Source organism: Typopeltis vanoorti, chromosome 17, assembly GCF_054136105.1.
Source record: "Typopeltis vanoorti isolate ZY-2024b chromosome 17, IOZ_Tvanoo_1.0, whole genome shotgun sequence".
Lineage (NCBI taxonomy): Eukaryota > Metazoa > Arthropoda > Arachnida > Uropygi > Thelyphonidae > Typopeltis > Typopeltis vanoorti.
This window is the reverse complement of record NC_143565.1, coordinates 15,854,453-15,878,550: the sequence shown is the minus strand read 5'-3', so window position 1 is coordinate 15,878,550 and position 24,098 is coordinate 15,854,453. Positions and strand designations below refer to the sequence as shown.

Below are 24,098 nucleotides of genomic sequence, written 5' to 3'. Positions count from 1 at the left end.
ATCCAAACCCGCTGATCAAGCAAGCTTCAGACTCCAATGAAGCAGAATTCTACAAATACAAAAGACCCAAGTCAATTCTATGCTCAGCTGAACACAGCTAATCTCACTGCCCTTCCAGGGCGAGCTTAAAGCCTAATAACTCTCCACTCAAATAACTTCCCTCTCAGACAAAAGGGGAATATGAGAAGCATTTATGCTTCACCCATCTAACCAGTAACGTTCTGTGTTCTGCATTTAGGACAGGATTTATTAATGTTTGAATTCCTTGCAGCTATACAGTATACAATATGTCGTAGCCAAATCCTTTCTGTGATATAAACTTGACTTCGCATGGCGTAGAGAAAAAATATTCACTACACGTCTGAAACATTTTTATTTTTTTTATTTTTCATGGCGAAAGCAGGCAGTTAAAATGTTACGTTATTTTGAACATTAAACTTTCAGTAGGAAAGTCATATTTTTACTGATCGAACTGCTTTCAAAACTCTGTAGAAGCAAAAAAATTCACAATAAGAGAGGTATTGTGATTGGGGTCGACTTTGAATAGTATTGTAGGGCTAAAGAAAATACAAGAAAAAAGATAAAAGTTGTAGCGTGATATAAAAAGATAGAAGGCAGAAGATATAAAATTATGGATGGATAGTTGAGAAGAAAGAGATAAAAACGACAAATAAATGCACTAAACAAAAACGAGGAACTGAACGAAGGTATATTGAAAACCAGAGAAAGAGAGACTATTGTTGTTTTATTGATATCGCGTGCATGTTGTCTTATTTTCTCTGAATAGATGCACAAGTTTCGCAGCATAATAACACAAAACAAAACGTCTTGCATGACCAAACACCATTACCAAACACAAAAAAGAAACTCAATTGATGGTCAAACCTTCGTTACGTTCCTCTTAGTGCTAGCGATATTTATTCAACATAGTTGAAATCATTTGCCCTACTGCTCAAGAAATATAGAGAGAATCCCTTCTCAATGAGCATTGGATGCACGTTTAGAAATACCACGTAATAAAAAGGTCTATTTACTTTCTTTTGGAAGGAATAACGTAGTCCAAAATATTTATTATTTATAATAGACTAAAATTTCAATTCTCCGTTGTAATCTCAATAGTTTAGTTTTTTTGTGTCCATTTTTATTATTGTGTGCAGCAACACACGGCTATAAAAGGTTTATGTTGTCCACCTCACCGTTACCATAAGAATTCCATTTGTTTGTAGCACGTACTTCGGTAGCGAACCATATAAAGCTTCCAGTGAACACATTTTAAGCAAAATGTGGGAATAAATTATTAAGGAGAGATGAGTGCCAGCTCGTAAATTCTGATTCACTAGTTCTAAGTCAAACACACACACATCAACTCGTGGACCTTTCGTTTCAACTAGAGAAAACTCAGTTGCAAAACACAGGTGAGGGGGACGGAGAGAGTCTCATTTCTGTTTAAACACAGACAGTGTTTGTTTACTTTTCTCAGTAATGCATAAAGAAATGAAAGAATCTCAGCGAAAAATCATTTGAGACTGCATCTCAGTTCTTAATGCGTATTTACTAAAGCTAAGACCCTTCAAGTTTGTATTGAAGACAAGCATCTAAGATGTTGACTTCAATACAATTCTCTATGCTTTCTGTAAATTTAAGGATCCTACTATTCAGCACACATATATGTAAATAGACAGATAGACGAGAGAGAGAGAGAGAGAGAGAGAGAGAGAGAGAGAGAGAGAGAGAGAGAGAGAGAGAGAGAGAGACAATGAATAGCATGCGACTGTCTACTGGATCTTTGAAGAACAAATTGTAAGATTTAAGCTAAGCCTACTGGAAACCTCAATTTATATAGTTTCTAATATTAACACCCAATTTTACATTTTCCTTCCCTCTAAATAAGTTTTACAAAAAAGAAAAATTAAAAAGGAAAAGAAACCTTGTTTATATCTTGTCTAGAGCAGGAGGAACGTTTACAAGTTATTTTCAAGCGAAGGTGAGTTAGCTGTTCTCATGCGGAGGCAGAGAATTTCTTCTTTCCTGGAAAGTATTTTTTTTTTTTGCTGGAAACACACCACACACACACACACACACACACACACACACACACACACACACACACACACACACACACACACACATGATAATCTTAGCTGCTTCATCGTTATAATAGTAAACATTCAATTCATAAAAGGCTGGCTAACTTTCAACTTAAAAGCCACGACAGATATTTCCCCATACCCGATCAACTATGTTATTAAGCTCAATTTTCTATTTCTATTTTAATTCGAATGAATTAGATCTAAAATCAAATCTTCTTTGAGTAAGCATGATTTTTATACAATAAAATAGATTTCGAAACCCTAGAAAAAGTTTAGAAAACTTCAGAAAAAGCGATCTCACAAATCATACTCTTTCAGGCAGTAATACGAGTTACAGTTTTGGATCACCAGATGGCGGCAGTTGTCTGCGGTATTCTTTTCCCTCTTGAAAATAATCAAATAGCCGTGAGCTCACCTATTGGTGACGACGAAGTATGGAGATTAGCTGCCCACCTATTTCCAAAAGTTTAGTTAAAGCTGAAAGAGCTGCACTTACTTTCTTTAATGAACTAATGGAAGTTTATTTATTTTATACCATACAGAATAACAGATTAAGAGAAGAGCGATCAGCCCATGGTTATCTGGTAGGCGGTTCTGGGTTCGGAGATTTTGTTCACAGTACAATGGCTAAAGATGGAAACATGAATATCTCGATACAGACTACTCACTGAAACTCAGTAAGTCACCCTCTTAATTTATCAAACTAGAATGCCTGATATTATAAAAAGTTTTTATTATATTTTATTATTATTACTTTTTTTTTGCTTAGTCAATATGCTTAATAATATTGAGCAAAAGTTTTGTCTATCAAGTACTTTAAAAAGCACATCGCGTTTTTTCTTATCCATACATTTCCATCTCATTTATTAAAGAAACACATTCCTAAGCGTATAATTTCTTCCACTTTAAGTATTTGTGGTTATTAAAAGGCTGTATTAATTGCAGGATGGAATTTCGCTTCGGTTGATATGTTATGAATGGTCTTTGCAATTAACTACTTTTCTATAGCACATCATTGCCGACGATATTGTTAATTAATTATCCAGAAAAAGAACGAATGCAGCCCTTGTGTGTGTGTGTGTGTGTGTGTGTGTGTGTGTGTGTGTGTGTGTGTGTGTGTGTGTGTGTGTGTGTGTGTGTGTGCGCGCGCGCGTTCTTAATTCTCTGACCATTAATCAAGTAAGGATGATTTCACTTATCTTTTTTTTTTTTTTACTGTAAGTAGCTAATCTGTGTATGGGGGAACTCACTGAGATAAAACACTAATAGGGAGGGGCTGTCTCATCATTTACTGTGCGTTCAATTAGCGTACTACAAGGGATTTCATCTTGCCACAGACGGGTTCTACAGCTGTCTGAAGAGGAAGGTTACTCAGAGACTGAAAATACGAAATATCGAGTGAGTTTAATCAGTGTAGGTTTTTTTTTTTTGTTCATGTTGCTCAAAAAATCAAGGTTAAACTTAAAGAAAACGGCAAGAATTGAAGAGAGAGAGAGAGAGAGAGAGAGAGAGAGAGAGAGAGAGAGAGAGAGAGAGAGAGCTTGTTTCTGTGTGCGAGACCAGCTTGAACATTTACAATACTTGCAAGGTTTACTCTCCAACCAGAAACTGCTTTCACAATTTGTTCTTCAATTTGATATCCAACAACGATCTACATCTTGTAGATAGATAGATAGATAGAGAGAGAGCCGCTTTAGCCTTCTCAGAATTCCTAACATTCTGACCAGAAAACGTCAAGAATTCTTAGGGATGTTTTGACTGTACCACCCCAGTTCTGACATTTAGGGTGGCACATCCGAAACTTCCTAAGAATTGTTGATGTTATGTGTAGAAGAGGTCCATCTGTTTAATCACTGATCCATCTGTCAACCACTCTCTTCAGTCAATTCCCATAGACGCTCTGTTTCCGCACTGAACCTTTTCTTAGGTACATTGTGGAATTGTTCTGCTGAACTGGCTACTACAATTCCTGTACGTTCTTCTAATTATATAAGAACTAGACAGCCGCTGGTTAGCACACATACGCTGTCCACTCCAAACATGCCGAAAAAACTTATCATCGTCTTCCATCATTCCTTCTGCTTGGGAACAATCTTCCCCATACTGTTTTTTACCAGTGAATACAATCCTCAACTTTTAAAGAAACATATTAATAGGTTGCTTCTTTGTCTTTAATCGCTTTGCCAAAATGACACCGTTGAGTTATAGGTCTTCTAACTTTTCATATGTGGATCATTATACAAAATATAGCAACCAAACCTGTAGTGAGGCTCATCTTACAGGATAAGAACTTTCACATTAGACGCAGATGTACAGTAGAGGCTTTCACTGAATACCTTACACGCGCCACAATTGGAAATGAATGGATCATGGGCATCAATGTTCAGGATACATTCAATTCCTGGACATTGGATGCCCAGGAAGAACTGATATAAAAGTTGAGAAATAACTGCCAGAAATTGCTCAGTGTAACAAACATTACTGGGTCTTCCTATCCCCATTGAATACAGCTGAGCCAGTAATTCTTACTAGGGAATTGTTTCGAACCTTATATTGCCCTACATTGTAACGATGTGGGTTGATGTATCTTTATCTTCACACAAGACAACGCCCTCATTTTAACAGGCTCGCATTGCCAAGTATAGTTCGAAGAACATATCCAACCATTCAGTGTGCTTCCCCGACTGCCTAAGTTTCCTAATTTGAATCGCATCGAACATCTGTGGGATCAAGTGGAACGTAGCATCTGCCACCCGACACCGTTGTCTCGCTTTGTCAATGACCTCCCGACCTGCACGTGTTTAGTTGATCCAGAATACTGAAGACATATTTCATAGTGTAGTCGAATCAATTACAAGCGGTTTTCTCGGCCAAAGTAGGCCCAATACGTTACTAGGTGGTCGTAATGTTTTTGTCTCATGAGTGTGTTTGGTAATACTATTGCGTGTATACAATATTGGCGTAGTCTTAGACTTTATGCATCCAGGATTTATGGCGAAAGTAGTCTGTCTTCAACATGCATAATAAACAGAATGGACACATTATGAGGATAGGAAAATAGTGACTAAGAAAGAAGAATGAAAATGAAATATAGTGCATATGACATGTCTGTATAGATAAGCAATTCTGATGTAAATAGCAAGTTGCTAAACCAATCGATTCAGAGGGAGAGGGAAAGAGAGATGATTGAAGATAGAGAGAGAAAGTGATGGTTACGTATAGATCTAAACATGACTAAAATGACCGATCTAATCAATACTTGCTGTACCCTGACATACAGTTTATGAAAACCCACCCACACAGCTTTTATGGGCTACGTGGCGATAAATGCTATTTGAGAGACTTGCAGAATAGTGATGGAGCCAGTATTCCTTTCAACATCTATTAATGCCTAAGTGCTGAAACAGCTACGAAGGGAGGATAGCAATGGTAATTAATGATCTCCTTTCGTCGAACAAGAGATTCAGAAAACCTTTTTCTTTCTCGGCATCAGATAACAGTTCTTTAACATATCGATTTAATCGTCTCCGGGGATTTTATTTATGATTTTGGGAAGTGAGTACGGCAGTCTCTAGACGTTGGAAGTTGAAAGAAATACAAACACCATACGAAGGAATTCATCCGCGTATTTAAATAGAACTTTGTTGGTTCGATTGGACGAACTGAACACAGCGATTCAATTAAGTTGTTTGTTCAATCGACGTTCGGTGGTTGGAGGATGGGTTTCTCTTCAGGGAAAGAAGGTCCATAATAATTTCATTTGGCAATGTTAGAAAGAACAATATTCCCCGGTGGGCAAATTAAGTAGTGTAAAGTTTTTTTGATTACTTTGAAAGAAAAAAAAATTGCGGAAACATTAACTTTTAACCACCTACTAAATAAAGAGACGAAGGGTTAAAAACTTTCTCATCTTTTTTCTGATAATCCATTCTCAAACATCAACATTCGACATTTTTCTCACCAAAGACTTAATTCTCAGAGGAAAGCATGTAACTAAGAAATCGATGAGTACCCTCGCCGACTTCAAGTAGATCATAGCAACACGCAGGACAATTTCGTGCATGAAATATAATGCATTAAATGCGATGGCTTTGGAAACTTCTTGTTACTCCCTAGAGAACACAGGCTTGAAAAACACCGTGGTAAGCGACAGTCAGTCGCGAGGGAGAAAAGAAAGTGGATACCCGTTTCACAAATCCCCGTGTTGTTGCACCCTCATCGATTGCTATATTGTGATATGTTTCTGGAAGTGGTGTCAGGTATCGGTGATGCATTTCTTTGAGTGGTTTAAGATTTCTAAGAACCATCGAGTGATGAGATTTAACTCGTGCAGAAAAAGAAGAGGATGAAGTGGAAGATAAACAGAATGGAGTAATAGGTTTCGGGTAACGAAAGATTATTTGGATCGCAATAATGGCTGAAACTATCCAATTACTTAGAAATGACTTTTTAAAAGGAATACGTATCAACAAGTGATGTTTGTAAGAAAGATGTACCTGCTTCTTCAGTCGCATGATTTTACCAAATTGTTATCCGACTAGTAAGTTAGAAATATTATTTATTATCTATGTATAGTTTGTCAAGCGTCATCAGGGAGACGGTTTTGCTGTTTTTAAAAGGTAAAACGGAATGATATAAAAAGTAAGGATAGAATTATGTACTTAACTAATTGTAAGCTATGTTTAAGCATTTTAGTCTTTTAAGCTATTTTAATGGGATAACATTTGTGCTCTACTTAGTGAGTTGATTCTTGAAGAATATTAGATCGTGTACTCTTGTCATTATGCCCATCTATCATTTACTGTCGTACCATTGCCATGTTATTGAAGTTTGCAAGACTCTGGCTTCTTTAAATCGTGTTTGTAATTTATTTTAACTTATACTGGGTAGAGTATACTTATACTTTCACCCTTTGAAAGTATAAGTATACTTATATTTTTTTATTCTTATACAGATATTCTTACTCGTCAAGAGACTTCGTAACTCAGTCGGTTTAGATGATGCTCTTTGATCGGAAAACCTGAACATTTTTCAATGGTTTTAGAGTTCAAGATGAGTTAATGGATCTCATGCGGAGGTGGTGGGATTTTTACCTCTCGGAAAAATCAAACGAACACGCATGATATATAAACATAGGAGAATAAGAATTAACCATCCTGTTCTTCGGATGTATTACGGTAAGGGTTTATTATGCTTAAGCGTAAAACACACACACACACACACAAGAGAGAGAGAGAGAGAGAGAGAGAGAGAATAGCAGAAACACAGAATATTAAAATCTATCATTTCATTGCCAAATAACAGAATTAAATGTTTCAAAATAGATCAGGAGTTTGTGAGAATTCAACCTTCAATATCAGAAATGTCTTGGGTTTGCACTACTTAAAAGACACGAACTCCGCCATGTGCTCATATACTTGACCTTTATCAGTGCTTTTGTTCAATGCAGTTATTTCCTTGAAGTAGCGATGAATTAATATTTTTCGTTCTCAAGAGCCTCTAGAGGTCAGTCGGCACAAACGATGGCTGGAAAGACCTCCGTTCCAATATAGTTTAGGATTTGAGAGACCTTCATAATGATAGGGTGTTCCTGCTGAAAACTTGGGAAATTTGTCAGAGAATCCCCCCCCCCCCGGTCCTATAGTCTTAGTTGCTTCAGTTGTAAGTCTTCGCTTTTTTAGACGGGGTTCGAACTCTATTCCATGCAAAATTTAATATTATCTAGGTAGTTTTCAAATAGGATTATGTTCATTGAATCTAAATTATGTTTGACGACAAATATGTCTACGGTTTAAAATTTGTTTTATTTCATTACCGGTATGGAGATCACGTGATTCTAACTTACACCATCAGAGATACAGGACGTATCAAAAAAGATCAGAAAAACCTTACCCATAAAAGATGTTATAAGAACTTCAACAAACTAGTGTATATAAACAGAGCGAAAAAAAGAACATTGCGCTAATTAATGTGCAAGCTTTCGAACGATGCTAGTTGTTGCTGTCACGTTCTGTGGTGTCAAGCGTGTCATGTCCCAATTCTGCGGTTGTTAGAATTTTGATGGAAGCAGACCAAACTTGGTGCAGGATTAAACCTTGGTTTTTGTGGGAATGCAATCAATATTCAGCAATTTCTGGTTTTCTCCCCCAAACTACTAGTTGTCCTGTTTTGTTTTGAAGGAATTTCAGCAATTTACAAATTAATACTAATTATTTAAATAATAAAGGGCTTCTTGAGTCATAAGAATTGTCATTTCAGCCAACTGAAAGAATACATCCATAGAGCTATTAAGAAATGGAGATCCAGTCCTCAAGTTTCATGGTTTGGGCAGCGTTAGTACACGTGGATACAGAAATAATCAGGATGGGCTGACAGTTTTGGAGTTTAGTTGACCAAATATTGTATTCTTATTGGCTTAAACCTGAAACAAACGTAATTTTACGATGACATTTCATGTCGGTTAGGCCGTAACGTACTTAAACATAGTGACTTCTTTTTTTAGGTCAGAGAACCACGGAGAAAACTGAAAAGTCAACTACTAGAACAAACTCAACGTAAACAGAATTGAAAATCGGCACCGTCGTCATAAGAAGTGTCATTAAAAAGAAGAACTCACAGAAAAATCACACAGAAATAATAATTGATGTTACCGAAAAAGAGAACAGTAAAACATGAGATAATCTGTTTAATATTGAGAATATCAACATAAAGATGTCCAAAAATCAAATTCTTATGGAGAAAAGACACAAGAAATAAGAAAAATCTAGACTATATTATTGTTGTAACTGGTTCATTATTATTTCGAGCTAGTTCGCTTCTTCCATTTTAGCTGGTCTTGTCCATCACTCCACTATAATTATCCACATATTGTTATCTCATCGTTTTATCCTACCACTGGTCTACCTGGTTTCCGATAACCAGTTTTTGGTATTCGTTTTGTTGTTCTCTTTGTCCATCTGTTGTCAGCCATTCTCATCACATGTCCTACCCAGGGCCATTTGTTGCCTTTTATTACTAAAAGTCCATGATCTTTGTTTGCCCCCTTATCCAACTATCATTCTTTTTATTTAAACGAGTTATCCTCAAAAATAGTTCCAGGTGTTTAGTCAGACTCCAGGTTTCTCTACCATAGGTCTTGTTGGAGTACACACTGGTTGCAGATCTTTATATTTAGGCAAGAAAGAAGGATTGCTAAATTTTCTTTTTGGTAAATATCTCCACTTGCTGATTAAAATCTCCATCTCCATCCTGTTGTTATTCTAGCTGAAATTTCATGATCAAGTATATGGTTGTTTGTAATGATTTGTCATAGATATTTGTATCAACTCACTATTCTAATGTGTCTTTAATGTGTCTTTGATTTTATTTTGATTTGTTTCAGTTCTGGTGTATTTCCACGTACATTATTTTTGATTTATCTATACTTATATGTAAGCTTATCCTCAGACTTACTTCATTTAATCCAATAATCATATGTTCCAGTTTTTTTGGCGATGTTGCTATTAGAATGATTTCATCATCTCTTTTTTCCAGTTTAATTTTCTCATAGCATATTGAAGGACAATATTTGGACGTGGAATATGTGGAAGAGATAGGGTCCTCACCACAGGTTTAACCATGAGTCACATCATGGTTGTCAGCCTCTTAGATAGGAGATGGTACTTGAATGGGATCGGACATTAAAGACCTGTAGCAAATAATTTTGTGAGATAGTTTCCCTGTCTGACTCCTCTTTTTATTTCTATTTCTCTTTCTTTTCCATTTAAATTTATTACTGATGAACCTCTCTCATATATATGAGTTAATATAAATATCGTCTATTCCCGTATGTTGAAAAACGTATAGCATTTTGCACATGTCCATTGAATCATATTAATAGATCTATCAATACGTGAGATAAAATTGAAATAAAAAGCAATCAAAAACCTAAAATGTCAAAAGACAGCTGGAACAAATGATCAGTTCAAATATGGAGGTATAAAAGTTTTAGAGTAACTTCATTGCACAATTCATAAGGCCTCTTCAGAAGGTCGAGTTCCGGATAACAGGAGAGTTTTCACAGCACCAATGTGTAAAAAGGGAAATAAAACTGAATGTGGGAATTACACAGGAATTTCCCTACTAAGTATTCCTGGTAAGATTTATGTAAGCACACTTCAGAAGAGGCTAAGAGAAATTGAAGAGCGATTTGAAGAACGAGATGTGCTTAGACGAAATAGGGAGCTGTCAGGATCAGATTTCCACTTAAAGATTGTTGAGAAATCCTTGGAATGTAACGTGGATCTGTATATAAGTCTTGTAAATTTGAGAAACGTATATGAGGAGATGGAAAAATGAATGCTGTTCAGAACATTACGATTTTATGGAATAAATGGAACGCTACTTGAATAAAGGGACCGTCGTCCATATTTAAGTTGTAATTCTGCACTTAGAATTGAAACAGATATAGGAAGATGGTTTGATGTGTTAAATCGGGAAAGAGACAAGGGTGTACAGTATCTGCATTCATATTCATCATCTGTATGGACCACATTATGAAAGAAAGTGGCATTAAGGCTGATTTACAATCGGAGATATGAAACTTAATTCTTAGCATTATGCAAATGATAGTAGACGCTGAAATAAATTCACTCGTGTCTCCTAGATTATTTCACTAAACTGAATAACAGCTGCAACAAATTTGGCATAATAATTAGCCATAAAAACACAAAACCTCCTATGCAAACAAGAAAAAATGTGGAAAACATCATTGTGCATTCCTAATGGAGAATCGAGAGAACAAGTATTTCAGCTATTTACGCACAGCTTTTAATGGAGATGGCACCTTACATACGGGAATAGGCCATTACATAAACATATATCGCAAACAAAGGGCGTAAAAATTAATTTTTAGATTCTTCAACTGTGGACTCAGAGGATTTCATCGTAGCATTTGAGAGAGAAAATCTCCAAAGTATTTCTTGTTAAATACACGAAAAACACTCACTAATCTTTTAGCATTACATTAGATCCTACAGAATGTTTCTGCTAACTGAAATGTTCTCTTTTTTTCATTTCCCACTCGTCTTCTTTGCTTTCTCCAAATATCACTACCTGTTAAAAATACATTTATCAAGACAGATGGAATTTATTGATTAATGCTTAAACACATTTGGACCCTTCTTTTATTTGGTTATCATTGCAAAATCTTCTCCTTCTGTTATGTATAAAAACATCAGCCTTGAGTATACGAGAATGGAGATCTTTTATTGCATCAGCGCATTGGTCTCAGCTGCACAGTTCCGACCGAAAAAATCGCTTTTGCAATATTGACCTTTGCCTACTACTGGGTCGTTAGAGTCTATAAATGACCACTTGGAGCTATCGATTGCTAACAACTCTGTTTCTTGAAAGGTGGATTATGCTTTATTTTCATTAACCAAACTGTAGTTAGACTTCATATCGCAGAAAACAGATAAAATTTCAATCAACGGATTATAAGCAAAGCTTTTGTAGAATATTTTCAATATAAATAAAATATTTTTATTTATATTGACGTATTTACGACTTCAATTGACAATAATGGCTTTAAGGATGAAGAAAGATGCTTTTCCTTTTCCCCGCTGTCTGTTAGGGCTACAGTGAGGGAAAATTTTATTAGCAGTTTGCTCGCTCTGAATGGGCATGGAGATTATGTATCGCTACACGAAGTTAAAATGGCTCTTTTCATTTATATTTAAACTAGAGGGCTCTGCCTCCCTGGCATCCCCCCCCCCCGAGTTTCTAACGAACCATGGGGCGTTTAGATTCATTCGCAAGCACTTGTTTTGTACACGTTGCAATTTGAGAATGTTAGTGTTGGAGGTATGGCTCAGCTGGAGAGGCGTAAATGACTATGGGACGAATCATCAGCTGGTTTACTTTATTATTAAAACATTATTATTAATTTTGTTGATATTGAAATGATCTTTTTGACTGACAATTGACATTTATGTCTTTAGGGGTGAAGCAAGATGCTTTTCATATTCCCCGCTACCTGTTGCGGTTACAGTGAGGGTATAATTTATGAGCAGTTTGCTCGCCCTGAATGGTCATGAAGATTATGCATCGCTATAGGAGGCTAATATAGCTTTTGGTCTTCTATATTTGAATATGTCCGTTGGATCGTATGCTGCAGCTTGCTGAACCAAATCGTTGGGGTGTGTGGACGTCTTTAGGAAAAACTTGGATGCTAAGGATTGTAGAAAGAGAAAATATAGGGAATATTTACATCTCTATGAAGTTGATTGTTTCTAACATACCACGGGGTGTTCAGAATCATTCTCAAGCACTTGTTCTGCACTCTCTGTATTTTGATAATGTTAGCATTAGAGGTGTGGCTCTAAGCTGGAGAGTCGTAGGTGATTATAGGACGAATCGTCATCTGGTATAGTTGCAATTTGATTCTGTTGCTGAGTTTGCTATTTCTATTAATTAGCGGGTAGATCTGAGCTATGGCTTTAGATGCTTTTGCGCACGTAGACTTGATGTGTTGGTTGAAAGTTAGCTTTTTGTCGAGAATTACACCCAGGTATTTTGTTTCTGTCTTCCAGGGAATTTTAGTATTGAATAGTAACACAGCTCCTGCAGGAGATATTGGCCTTTTCGAGAAAAGAATGGCTGAGCTTTTTGGGGGGGTGACTTCTAATCTCCATTTGGAGAACAAACCCTCCAGCTTTAGAAGGTTTTCTTCAAGCTTTCTGGTAATGAAATGGGGTCGGAGAGATCTGGTTAGTGTTGCTGTATCGTCCGCATATAGGGTCAAGATAGAAGACATCGAATTGTGAGGGATGTCCGACATGTATATTGAAAACAGCAATGGAGCTAGTAAGGATCCCTGCGGCACTCCAGCAAAGATATGGCGCTGGGATGAGGTAGAACCATTAATTTTGACTTATTGATCTATTCAGAAGATATGAACGGATTAGATGAACCATTTTTGTGAGATACCGGCTGAGATAAATTTGTGTAGGAGTTCGAAATGCCAATGCTTTGGATAGGTCTAGAAACAGCTCCTGTACACTGGTGCCAGTTATAGCTGGTGGTGATGTATTCCACAATTCTGTGGATTTGCTGGGTAGTACTATGGTGTTGCCGAAAACCAAACTGTTCTTTAGGGAGGATGTTTAGGTCATTTACTGAGGTCTGGAGTCGTGAGAAGATGACCTTCTCTGCAACCCTACCCATATTGAAGATGAAACTGATTGGGCGATAATTTGCGGTAGGTGTGGGTCCTTGCCTGGCTTATGTATACGGATTACATCAGCCAGTTTCCAGGTGGAAGGAAAATAGTGAAACCTTAAGATTGCATTTATTATAATGGTCAGGTGCACTACAGCTTTTTGAGGCAGCAGCTTGATCACCTTGTTTGAAATGCTGTCTGGTCCAGGAGTTTTTTTTTAGTTTTTAATAATATTATATATTTCACCAGGTGATGTGGGTACAATGTGGTCAGTACCGGTATCAGGAAGTTTGAGTGAGTGTCTGACCTGTCTGTGAATTTTGTATATGTGATTGAAGTCTAGATTTCCATATACAGGTTTGCACTACTCTTCCAAATTTCTTGCCATGGCCTCCACTTTGTCCGCATCAGTGTGTGCAAGGCCCTGGTCAGAGAGTATTAGGGGAATAGATTTGCTTTTGTTTTTGATATTTCTTAATAATTTCCAGACAGACTGATCAGTAGGTGAGATAGAGGCTAACTTTCCTTCCCATAGGTGGTCTCTGTGAGCCCTGAGTGCATCTCTCATAGCCCCAATAAGTCTGTTTAGATCTATTTTATCTTGTGGCGCACGTGCTACGAAATACTTTCCTGGCTCTGTTTTTTTCCATGATCAATTTCATAATAAAGACGACCAGGCTTATTGACAGATTTGTAGGTGGCTACGGTTATGGCGGAGTTAATTAGTTGGGAGAGGCTTGTAATTGCAGATTCTATGTCTTCTTTTGTACGTATGTGAGGAACAGGGCCAATATTATCCCTGAGCACTTCCGACGATCTTTCCACAATATATAGGAGTGAAGGGGAGGAGACAGGTATTCTTGTCTTCCCATCTGAAGTAGTATTGGGTTGTGATCAGATGACAACTCCTTTAATGATCTTAGGCTGTATTGAAGATTAATATCCCGCAGGATAGCTATATCCAGGATGTCCGCAGTTCCATACGTACTAAGATGCGTTGGTTCGGTGGGGCCTGCCACAACAGCATTGTGTGATCCTGTGAAGTTGGGAAGGATGCAACCGTTCTTATTGGTAGATCTGCAATTCCATGCAGGTTCCTGGAGTTCAGATCTCCGGCTATAATGGTGGGTTCTCTGACGCATAAGATGACATTTAGGTCAGAGTGTAGTAGAGTTTTTAGGGGGTGGGTTGTAAGCAGAGTAGATTTTCAGTCTGCCAGCCGAGCTGGTGGACACCTCCCCGCTCGTGATCTCAAGATTAGTGGTGGGAGGGTTGTTCACAGAATTGTGCTTAATGCAGTTCTTAATGAAGATGGCAGTGCCACCATCTCCGTAGACCAATCTGTCATTTCTGTATAGGCGGTAACCCCTTATTATAGGGTCAGCTGAGGGTCTTAGATTCGCTGATTAATATAACATCAGGTTGATATCTGTTATTGAAGTTTTGAAGCTCCAGAATTTTGTTTCTTAGGCCATTGCATTCCATGCAATGATCTGCAAAGAGGCTGGAATACGTTTGTTACTGCTCGTCAATTAGCGCTGTGAGGATGACCTGTGTTTCACGGATAAATCTTTTGGTGGAGGTTGCTGAAGGGTTTTACAAGCTGAAGTGTTGTAGCATGTTGGCTAGAGAGGCTGTAATAACAGCTGTTAGGTTTTAGATGCTGATTTGTTTGTACGGGCCACATCAGCATAACTTCTTGTTTGCTTTTGGTTCACTCTATCTTTGAAGGTCTCTGACTGTGGACACTGAGCCTCTGGCTGTGGTGCAGGGACCTCTGGTGTTCTTGTACTAGAGGAAGAGGATTGTTTGGCTGATTCCATCGGTCTACGCAGTTGGCACATTTAGCCGGGGTTGTTTTTCGCTTTGTGCAGATTGGTTGGGTGGCTGTCCCCGCATTTCAAACATTTAAATTTCTCTTTACATAATTTGTGGGCATGACCAAACTTTGGACACCTGTGGCACTGCCCAGAAGATGCCATTTTTCAGAGTGGCTCTGGTGTGACAATAAGCCCGCAGATTCTTTTCAAGTTGTAGATATTTTTATATATGTTATGGATCTCTACAAGGACTAACGGCATGGGAGTCTTGTTGGATCTGTACATTCTGCTGACCTTAACTGGAGGTAGATCCTGTAAATTAAGATCAGCAACTATATCCTCTGTATCAATGTCTTCACAGACGCCACGGAGGACCACTTTTAAATTTTTCTCCGAGCTGAGCGAAAAGGTATGATATTGTATACCTCTATTGTCTCCATATCTTTTGTTAGTCGCCTGTAGTCTATCACCATTGTAGGATGTATCTTTATTCATTCGTCTACATTTTTGGCCTTTGCATAGGCAATGTGTAGGTTGGACATTGTTGATCTTAAAGCTGCCCATCTCTGCTTCTCTCGTAATATAATCGGAGGTACCTTTTCTTTGGGAGAAGCAGTGGAGTCCGAAACTTGATCGTGTTGTTCTATTATGTTGTCTTTGAGTGGTTCATCTGTTGTTCTCCGCTTTTTACGTACGCGGACTTCTTGAAAATCAGAAATAGTAGGGTTGGCTGATTCTGACTGATCTTCCATAATCTCGGTGTCAACGTCTGTGGCACTTACCGGGGGAAAACGTATCAAGACACAATAAACGCAAACCAAAACTCAAAACCATTGCCGCCGAATCTCTCGCAAATGAGATCTGCCACTAATTTTCGATGAGACCAACTCTTACGATAATGGGCTTTTTATATATACAGGGTATCCCAAAATTCACGCAAGATTTTGATAGAAAACACAGGTTTTTAATTAAAAATTTTAATTTCTTATTGATTCATAAAGTATACAGTATAGGGTTCTGCATGGAATAGCATATCGAGTAAATGGCCTCCACGGCTTTGCTGGCACATACGCACTCTTTTGTCGAAATTTTCCATGACCGTTTTGCAGAAATGTGGCTGAATTTCGTTGATACAGCTCTCAAATTCCTCCTTCAAGGCGTGGGTGGTCTTAGGGGCCTCAAACTGCGGTAGTGGGACTTATGTCACACATTGTTGGAATTGTCTGTTTGTTTCGAACCGTCTGTTATTCGGGTGTTGAACACATCCTTTATAGTTAGCTGGGTAAGGGCCATCATAGTTTGCACAACTATCAGGGGTGGTTGTTGGCTTTGTGCAGGTATTAGTGAGGTGGTACTTGGCACATTTCAGGCATTTATACTCTGTCTTGCAGAGTCTCTGAGCATGACGAAATCTTTGACACCTGTGGAATTGCCCAGTTGAAGCCTTCTTCTTCAGAGGCCTCTGGGGTGATCCGGAGCCCAGAGACTGATCTTAGATCATAAATAGTTTTATGGATCTCCACTAAAACCAGAGGTATAGGGATTTTGTCCGCTGTAAATCATCCTACTGACCTTAATAGGTGGCAGGTCCTGGTGACAGAGGTCGGCCTCTATTTCATCTGTAGATATCCTCTGTAACACCTCGGAGGACCACCTTCAGATTCCTCTCCCCGCCGAGAGAGAACGTGTGGTATTGAGTATTACTTGAATCTAACTCTTTGGTGAGTTTTCTATAGTCCATCACGGTAGCAGGCTGGATTTTGATGCCATCATTCATGTTGTTGGCTGAGATGTACTGTATTTGTAGGTTTGTCATGGTGGATCTTAAGAGTGTCATTTTTTCTTTTCCCGGAGGACGATCAGTGGCACCCTCTCTTTGGGGGAGGCCGAGGAATCGGAATTGGGAGTGTCATCTTCCATACTGGAATCCACGGGAAGTTCTGCGTCGGTAGTTTTGCACGCACGGACCTCTTCAAAGTCTGGTGGAGTGGAAATCACCAAGTCCAGCTTCTCCTCCAACTGGGCAGTGTCTTTGCCCTCCTGAACTTCTCCTGGCAAGGAGTAGAAATTAAGGATGCCACTGGCGTTCGACTTTTCTTATAATCTTTTTTTGAGAATGCTGAGCGCCCGCCCTTTGTTGAGCGATTCAATATAAGCGTCATCTTTCTCCTCGCTCATGGTGATGACGACACTACAATAGTCAATAATCTGTTGTTTATATAAGCCAACAATGGCGATGCTAACGATTCTAACGGAAGCAAAAATTAGGCTTAGTAAATCGCTTTCGTTGCAACTACAGTTTTCTGAAATAAAGTACTTTCCTAGAGTAACTAGAATTACACATCAGATAACAACACTACCTCAATCATTGAATATGTCACACAAATTCCAAAAAACTAATTCGCCATCAACAAACCGTAATCATAATCACTCACACAATTGATTGCTGCATCATTGTTAATTCAGTAACGTTAAAAAATCTTCTATTAAACTTGCATGATATCATTTGTATGTACATATTACATTATAAAAGATAGTGGTATTAAACCTGATGTCAGAATTTGAGGGGTTAAATCCCATCTCTACTTTACGCAAATGATAACCTTTTGATATTAAACCTGATGTCAGCATTTGAGGGGTTAAATCTCATCTCTACTTTACGCAAGTGATAACCTTTTGGTACCAGTCTACAAATTTCCTTCACTAAACTCTCATAACTATCTTAAAGTTCCTAAAAGAACTGGGCGATGGACTGAGTCCTTGACTTTTTATCCCGTCATCTGAATGAAGAAAATCTGTGTGGATGGGGTGTTATTGAGCTAAAAAGCTGTAGTCATGGCTGGGTAACGGCAATAGCCGAGCCTCAATTAAAACTTCATTGGCTACAGCATTGCCATTTGTTACCCTGGTTAGTAAGTAAAAGGTAAAATCCCAAAAAATCGGACGATCTCTAGGCCACTCCATAGTGGGCGAAAGACCGTCCATATCTCAGCGTTGGTTCCACTCAGTGACGCGCTCCCCGACCACTGAGCAGAACCGCTCAAATTCCGATGAAAATAATTCACCGGCAAGAACCCCTCAGCAGGCCGTGCCGGAGAACACCTTCCCCGGAGACTCAAATTGCTCCCTTAAGGCAAAAACCCTAAGGGAGCGAACTCAAAAACTCACACCCAGGATAACAGCAACAGCCGAAACCTCAGTTTACTTCCTCGGTTCAGCATTGCCATTCGTTACCCTGGAAGTTCCTAAAAGGGCTTCGAATAAACAATCCTCATAACTACCTTATCCTTATATAAGGACTGGCTTAAAGGGGCGAAGCAAGAATGCTTTTCATATTCCCTGTTATCTGTAGAGGACTGTGTAGGGATAAGGTGTTAATGAGCTATTAAAGCTCTGATCATGGCAGGAGGGTAACAGCAATAGCCGAGCCTCAGTTAGAACTTCATTGGCTACAGCATTGCGATCCATTACCCCTCATAACTACCTTATAGTCCTTATAAGGATAAGGACTGGCTTAAAGGGGCGAAGCAAGAATGCTTTTCATATTCCCCGTTATCTGTAGAGGACAGTGTAGGGATAAGGTGTTGTTGAGCTATTAAATTAAAGCTCTGATCATGGCAGGAGGGTAACAGCAATAGCCGAGTCTCAGTTAAAACTTCACTGGCTACAGCATTGCCATCCATTACCCTCCCAAGTTGATTTTCTAGAAATCTAAAAAATCATTTATCCATCGGCCTTATAACTACCTTATCCTTATAGTCCTTATAAGGACTGGCTTAAAGGGGCGAAGCAAGAATGCTTTTCATATTCCCCGTTATCTGTAGAGGACAGTGTAGGGATAAGGTGTTATTGAGCAATTAATTAAAGCTCTGATCATGGCAGGAGAGTAACAGCAATAGCCGAGCCTCAGTTAGAACTTCATTGGCTTCAGCATTGCTATCCATTACCCTCCAAGGGTATTGGATTGAAAATCCCTCACTTATAACTACCAAGTATTCAGGTTAATATAATAATTTACCATATTGGGTTAAAGAAAAGGTGTATAGAACTGTTTCGTAAAGATTTTAAAATATTAAAAATTGTTTCTTTTTAATGTAGGATCTAAAAATATCAATTAACATGCTATAAGTTTTTAATATACGATTATATTTATATTTTAATTTAATTAATGAAAATTTGAATATATTTCAAATGAATAGCTATATGTGTAAAAACAAAAATCGCTTCTAACTCTTTAAATTCCATCTGACCATTTAAATTGAAGATTTTAGTTTCCAAATAAAGCGTATTTTGCACTAGAGAAGCAATTCGGCACAGATATTGATTAGAAACTGATAAGACATTATCTGGGAACGAATGAGATACTGACTATAGCAAAAGAGATGACATAGATAAGGAACTCTCACGAGAATAATTGCAGTGGATAGCAATAGAAGCCATTCAACGAAAGTCCAATACATAATAAAAGACAATCAGAAAAATGCTAGTAATCAAGGAGACAATAAGAACTCCGTTTCCATAGAGACGGTAACTCTGTTGCTTTTGTATTTGAAGCCTTTTATAAAAGTTTTTTTTATTTATTATTTTTTTAAAAGAAGGAAATACATTTTTCGGCAGTTTTTATCGAATAATGCAATATGTATGTATAACATTAATACTATTAAAGAGTATATTAGGAAATATATATATATATATTTCCTAATATATCTATATATCTATATATTATTATTATTATTATCATTATTATGATATACATATTTCTGAATAAATTTATTTATTTATAAATAAATGAGAACTTTTTAACGTCATTTCCGTTCTGGCAGAACGGAAATCACGTTACATGCCTTAGTTGCCTCGCTACTAACATAACCAGATGAGAACTGTCTATGACGATGCTGCCGGTTATCTGACACACAGAACAGAAATTCAACTGATATCATTTTTATTTAGTGCAATAAAGACGGGGACAATTTTAAAGGAAATAACATACTTCATCAGTTGATGGATCCTCTACGTTATTTTTAGAAATATTTCATATCTAAAGAAAATGATCATTTAAAACTTCATGCGCGTATTGATGATTGAGCAGATGTCAAGCGAAACGTGTTCGACTCAGACATTTTTCTAATGGCTGCTCCTATTATGTCAAATGAAAGAGAAATAAATCTTAACTGAAACTAACAATTCATGGATGAATTTCGAATAGCCAACGAGATGTATTTAATGTGAAAAACGACTTGGTGGGTTTCGTGCATGCTATGCAATTATCAGGAAATAAAAATAGCGGAAACAGTCGACAGACCACACATTAATGAAATGATAATGGATTTGGTAAAATTACCAAACAGACATTTGTACTTTAAATTTGAGCAGCCGCTTTCAGTTTATCATTGTTTCTTTTTTAAGAAAAAAAAAAGGTGAAAATCGATTCTATTCAAACTTTTTTCTAAAATTAAGAAAAATGGCATACTGTTTAAAGAATTCATTTTTATTTTTTAAAGTATTTTCTTTTATAAACATACAATCTTTACGTCAAAGAAATATTCGTCACGCATTCCTTTTTTTCTTTCATTTTGTTAACAGGATCGTTACAGATTACTGTTGCTCTCCCACGTGGTCCGGCGCCAACTCGTTCGTCCCTAGGGGGTGCTGATGCTAACAGTATCGCGTTACAACAGAGATTTGTAAGTAATATTTTCAATTATTAATAAAATTTTATTCTTGGTAATTTCTCAATACGAATGCAGAAATTAATCAAATATGGACCTTTTTATGATAGCATTAAAATCCCACTGAATCCATTCCCAGACGAATTAACAAAAAAAAAAAAGGATGAAAATGTATGCAATGTGACTCACTGTTTCTATATTTACTTTCTCTTTCTTGTGTAAACTGGGGAAATCTGCTTGTTCAGTGACGTGTGTCATCCCTTTCGTACTATTCTCGAACATGGTGCGATAACAAGAACCACAACATAGCAAATATTTTCTTTGGACTAGCACCGAATCTCGTTACTCTAGTTGACACAAATATACCGGAGTTGCTGACAATTTTTATATTTTTTTATTTTTTTTTTTTAATCTGTATAGAGGAAGACGCGTTAAAATTAGCTTTTAATCGTCTCAACCCCGAAAAAAAAACGAGGAGGGTTTTATTCTTCTACTTATGTAGCTTGGATCAGTGATTTTTGAAACATTAAAATATGATACTGATAATGATACTTAGAAAACTTCTTTGAGTTTCTATGAGTTCTGAAATAATATCCAAACCAGACTATCAACACTCTCTATGAACTGAAGGTGTAGGACATAGCTTTATTATTGTATGATATATCTACGGAATCCGACGTTATCACGACAGCTACTTTGCATTTCAAGATCCAGTGTCAACACTGCACTATCCATCTCCTATTACACTCCTTACTACCAAATAAACAGCATTTTTGTCTGTTAATTGTGTTCTCTGTCCTACATACCAGTTTTTTGGGACGAAAAACCCAGGGTTTCCGATAAAAAAAAATAAAAAACTCCCGTTATCTCCATATTGAGGTCGATTGAATAATCTTCAATTGAAAAAAAGCCCATATAAGGATTTCTGGACAAAGAATCGAACGCAACTCCCATCCAATCGAAGGGCGCATGTCTCGTGGGTCTTCCAACTAGTAAGAAGGCTCTTAGAGGAATCAGGAAGAAGCCACGTATATCCATCACTCAATAAATATTTCGAATCAACTGTTTTTCTAGTTCTATTTAAAGCCAATTTCTTTGTACAATATGGTAAATGGAGCTATAAGCATACAACTCATTGCTTCTATATTAATTTTTTATTCCTTCCAAAGAAAAAAAAAAGTAGCAGTGGTAATTATAGTCACCGTTTTTGATTACCAAATGAAATAAATAGTAATGGAATTTTCAATTTCCTGCTTGTTGGCTGTCTAAGGCAAAACACGTATAACCTCGATCTAAAACTGTGTTGGATTTTCTTACAGTGATTGCTGTTATTATGAAGGATGAAATTCATATTCATACAAAAAAAGATTAACAAGTGTTTGCGCTAATGTTGCCATGGTTACAACAGCACTATACTTTATAATAGTATCGGTTGTCGAAGTTAGGGTAAACACTTCCTGGCCCAATTTGCATCACAAACAAGACCTGCTTATCGTGTGAGATCTGATCTACATGTGCTTATTGACATCTTTAATTCAAAAATGAAATGAATTCCACGATTGTCTGATAAAGTATGCAAGGGTAAATTGGATAGATGTGATCGGACGTACATCTAGTTCGAAGATGTGAAGGAAGGCATTCTTTAGAATAATTAATGGATGGTTACTATCTTCCCTGGTGATATAGCAGTAGATGACCTTAGTTTGTTCGAAATAAATTTATATATTTGTTTGAAATAAATTTAAATATTTATTTAGTATATTTATTTAGTACCGTAGCAACAGAAAGTCGAAGACATCGTTAATTCAATAATCAGATATTGAAACATTTGATACAATACTAAGCAAGAAATGCAAGACGTTTCTGACTATAAGGATGAAGCAAAATGCTTTCATAATCCTTGCTATCTGATAAGGTTGCTGTGTAGGGAAAAGTTTATGAGCTAAGTGGGTGCGATTTAAAGATCTTCATTTGGAAGCAGGATGGCCTTGGGTCTCCTATATTTTGAGAAGTCTGTTTCATCATAATTTGCTGCTTGTTGCACTAATTCATTTGGATGTGAAGAGGATGCTGTGAAGAACTTTACTGCCGAAGACTGCAGGAAAGAGTAGATGTAGGGGATATTTGTATCCCGGTGGAGTTGGACATTTCTGATATACCAGGGTGCGTTTAAGATCATGCGGAGACATTTGTTTTGCACTCTCTGTAGTTTGAGGATATTTGTACTTGAGGTGTGGCTCTAGGCTAGGGACGCATAAGTAATAATGGGTCGAATCATCAACTGATAAAGGAGCAGTTTTATTTTGGTATCCAGCTTGCTATTCCTATTGAGAAGAGGTAAAGCTGTGCAATGACTCTTGATCCTTTTGTACATGAAGCTTTTATATGTGGACTGAAGGTTAGCTTTCTGTCCAGCAGTACACTCAGATTTGCTTTTCAGGGAATCTTGATATTAAATAGGAAGATGTCATCTTTGAGAGATATTCAGTGTTTAGTGAAGAGCATGGCGATACTTTTCTGCGGGTTTACTTTGCAATCTCCATTCCAAGAACCAGTGCTCTAATCTCTGCAGGTGATACAATAGCCTTAAAGACCTTAAAAGGACTGGTTTAAAGGGACGAAGCAAGAATGCTTTTCATATTCTCCGCTATCTGTAGAGGACAGTGTAAGGATAAGGTGTTATTGAGCTATATAAAGCTCTGATCAAGGCAGGAGGGTAACAGCAATAGGAGCCTCAGTTAGAACTTCATTGGCTACAGCATTGCCATTCATTACCCTCCAAGGGTATTAATCACCGCATCTCACGGTCGATGCATTCTGCCGTGATACAATAGCCTTAGTCCTTATAAGGACTGGCTTAAAGGCGAAGCAAGAATGCTTTTCATCTTCCCCGTTATCTGTAGAGGACAGTGTAGGAATAGGGTGTTATTGAGCTATTAAAGCTCTGATCATTGAAATAGTCGAGCCTCAGTTAGAACTTCATTGGCTACAGCATTGCCATCCATTGCCCTCCAAGGGTTTTAATCACCGCATCTCACGGGCAATCCTATGTCAGAAAGTTTAAACCACCGTAACTGAATTCTTGGTAGGTGTATAATAAAATGCTAAAATGTAAAGCCTACAACTTGAATTTGCTATATCTGCTAAAATTTTCATAAAAAACATTATAGATACATTTATATTTTATAGCAAATATTTTAAATATTTTAAAGTTATATTTAAAAATTTTGAAAATTATTACAGATTTTATGAGAATATTCTGATATAAAATTGCTTTGATACTGAACAGAAAATTTTTGCCTGGTCCGTGATAAACAAC

General features: G+C 37.4%; 1 protein-coding gene and 1 long non-coding RNA gene across 5 annotated transcripts in view; one reads left to right on the top strand and one right to left on the bottom strand.

The window, feature by feature from the left end:
- Positions 1 to 24,098, bottom strand: part of LOC150097180 (RNA binding protein fox-1 homolog 2-like) — a 678,934-nt gene that overhangs the window by 295,958 nt on the left and 358,878 nt on the right. The gene's annotated exons all lie outside the window — the stretch shown is intronic.
- The window catches only part of LOC150097182 (uncharacterized), a 33,330-nt gene continuing 11,905 nt past the window's right edge, over positions 2,674 to 24,098 (top strand). The window contains exons 1-2 of the long non-coding RNA XR_016549647.1: positions 2,674 to 2,767; positions 20,694 to 20,794. This is a non-coding gene — a long non-coding RNA (uncharacterized LOC150097182). The remainder of the gene's footprint in view (positions 2,768 to 20,693; positions 20,795 to 24,098) is intronic.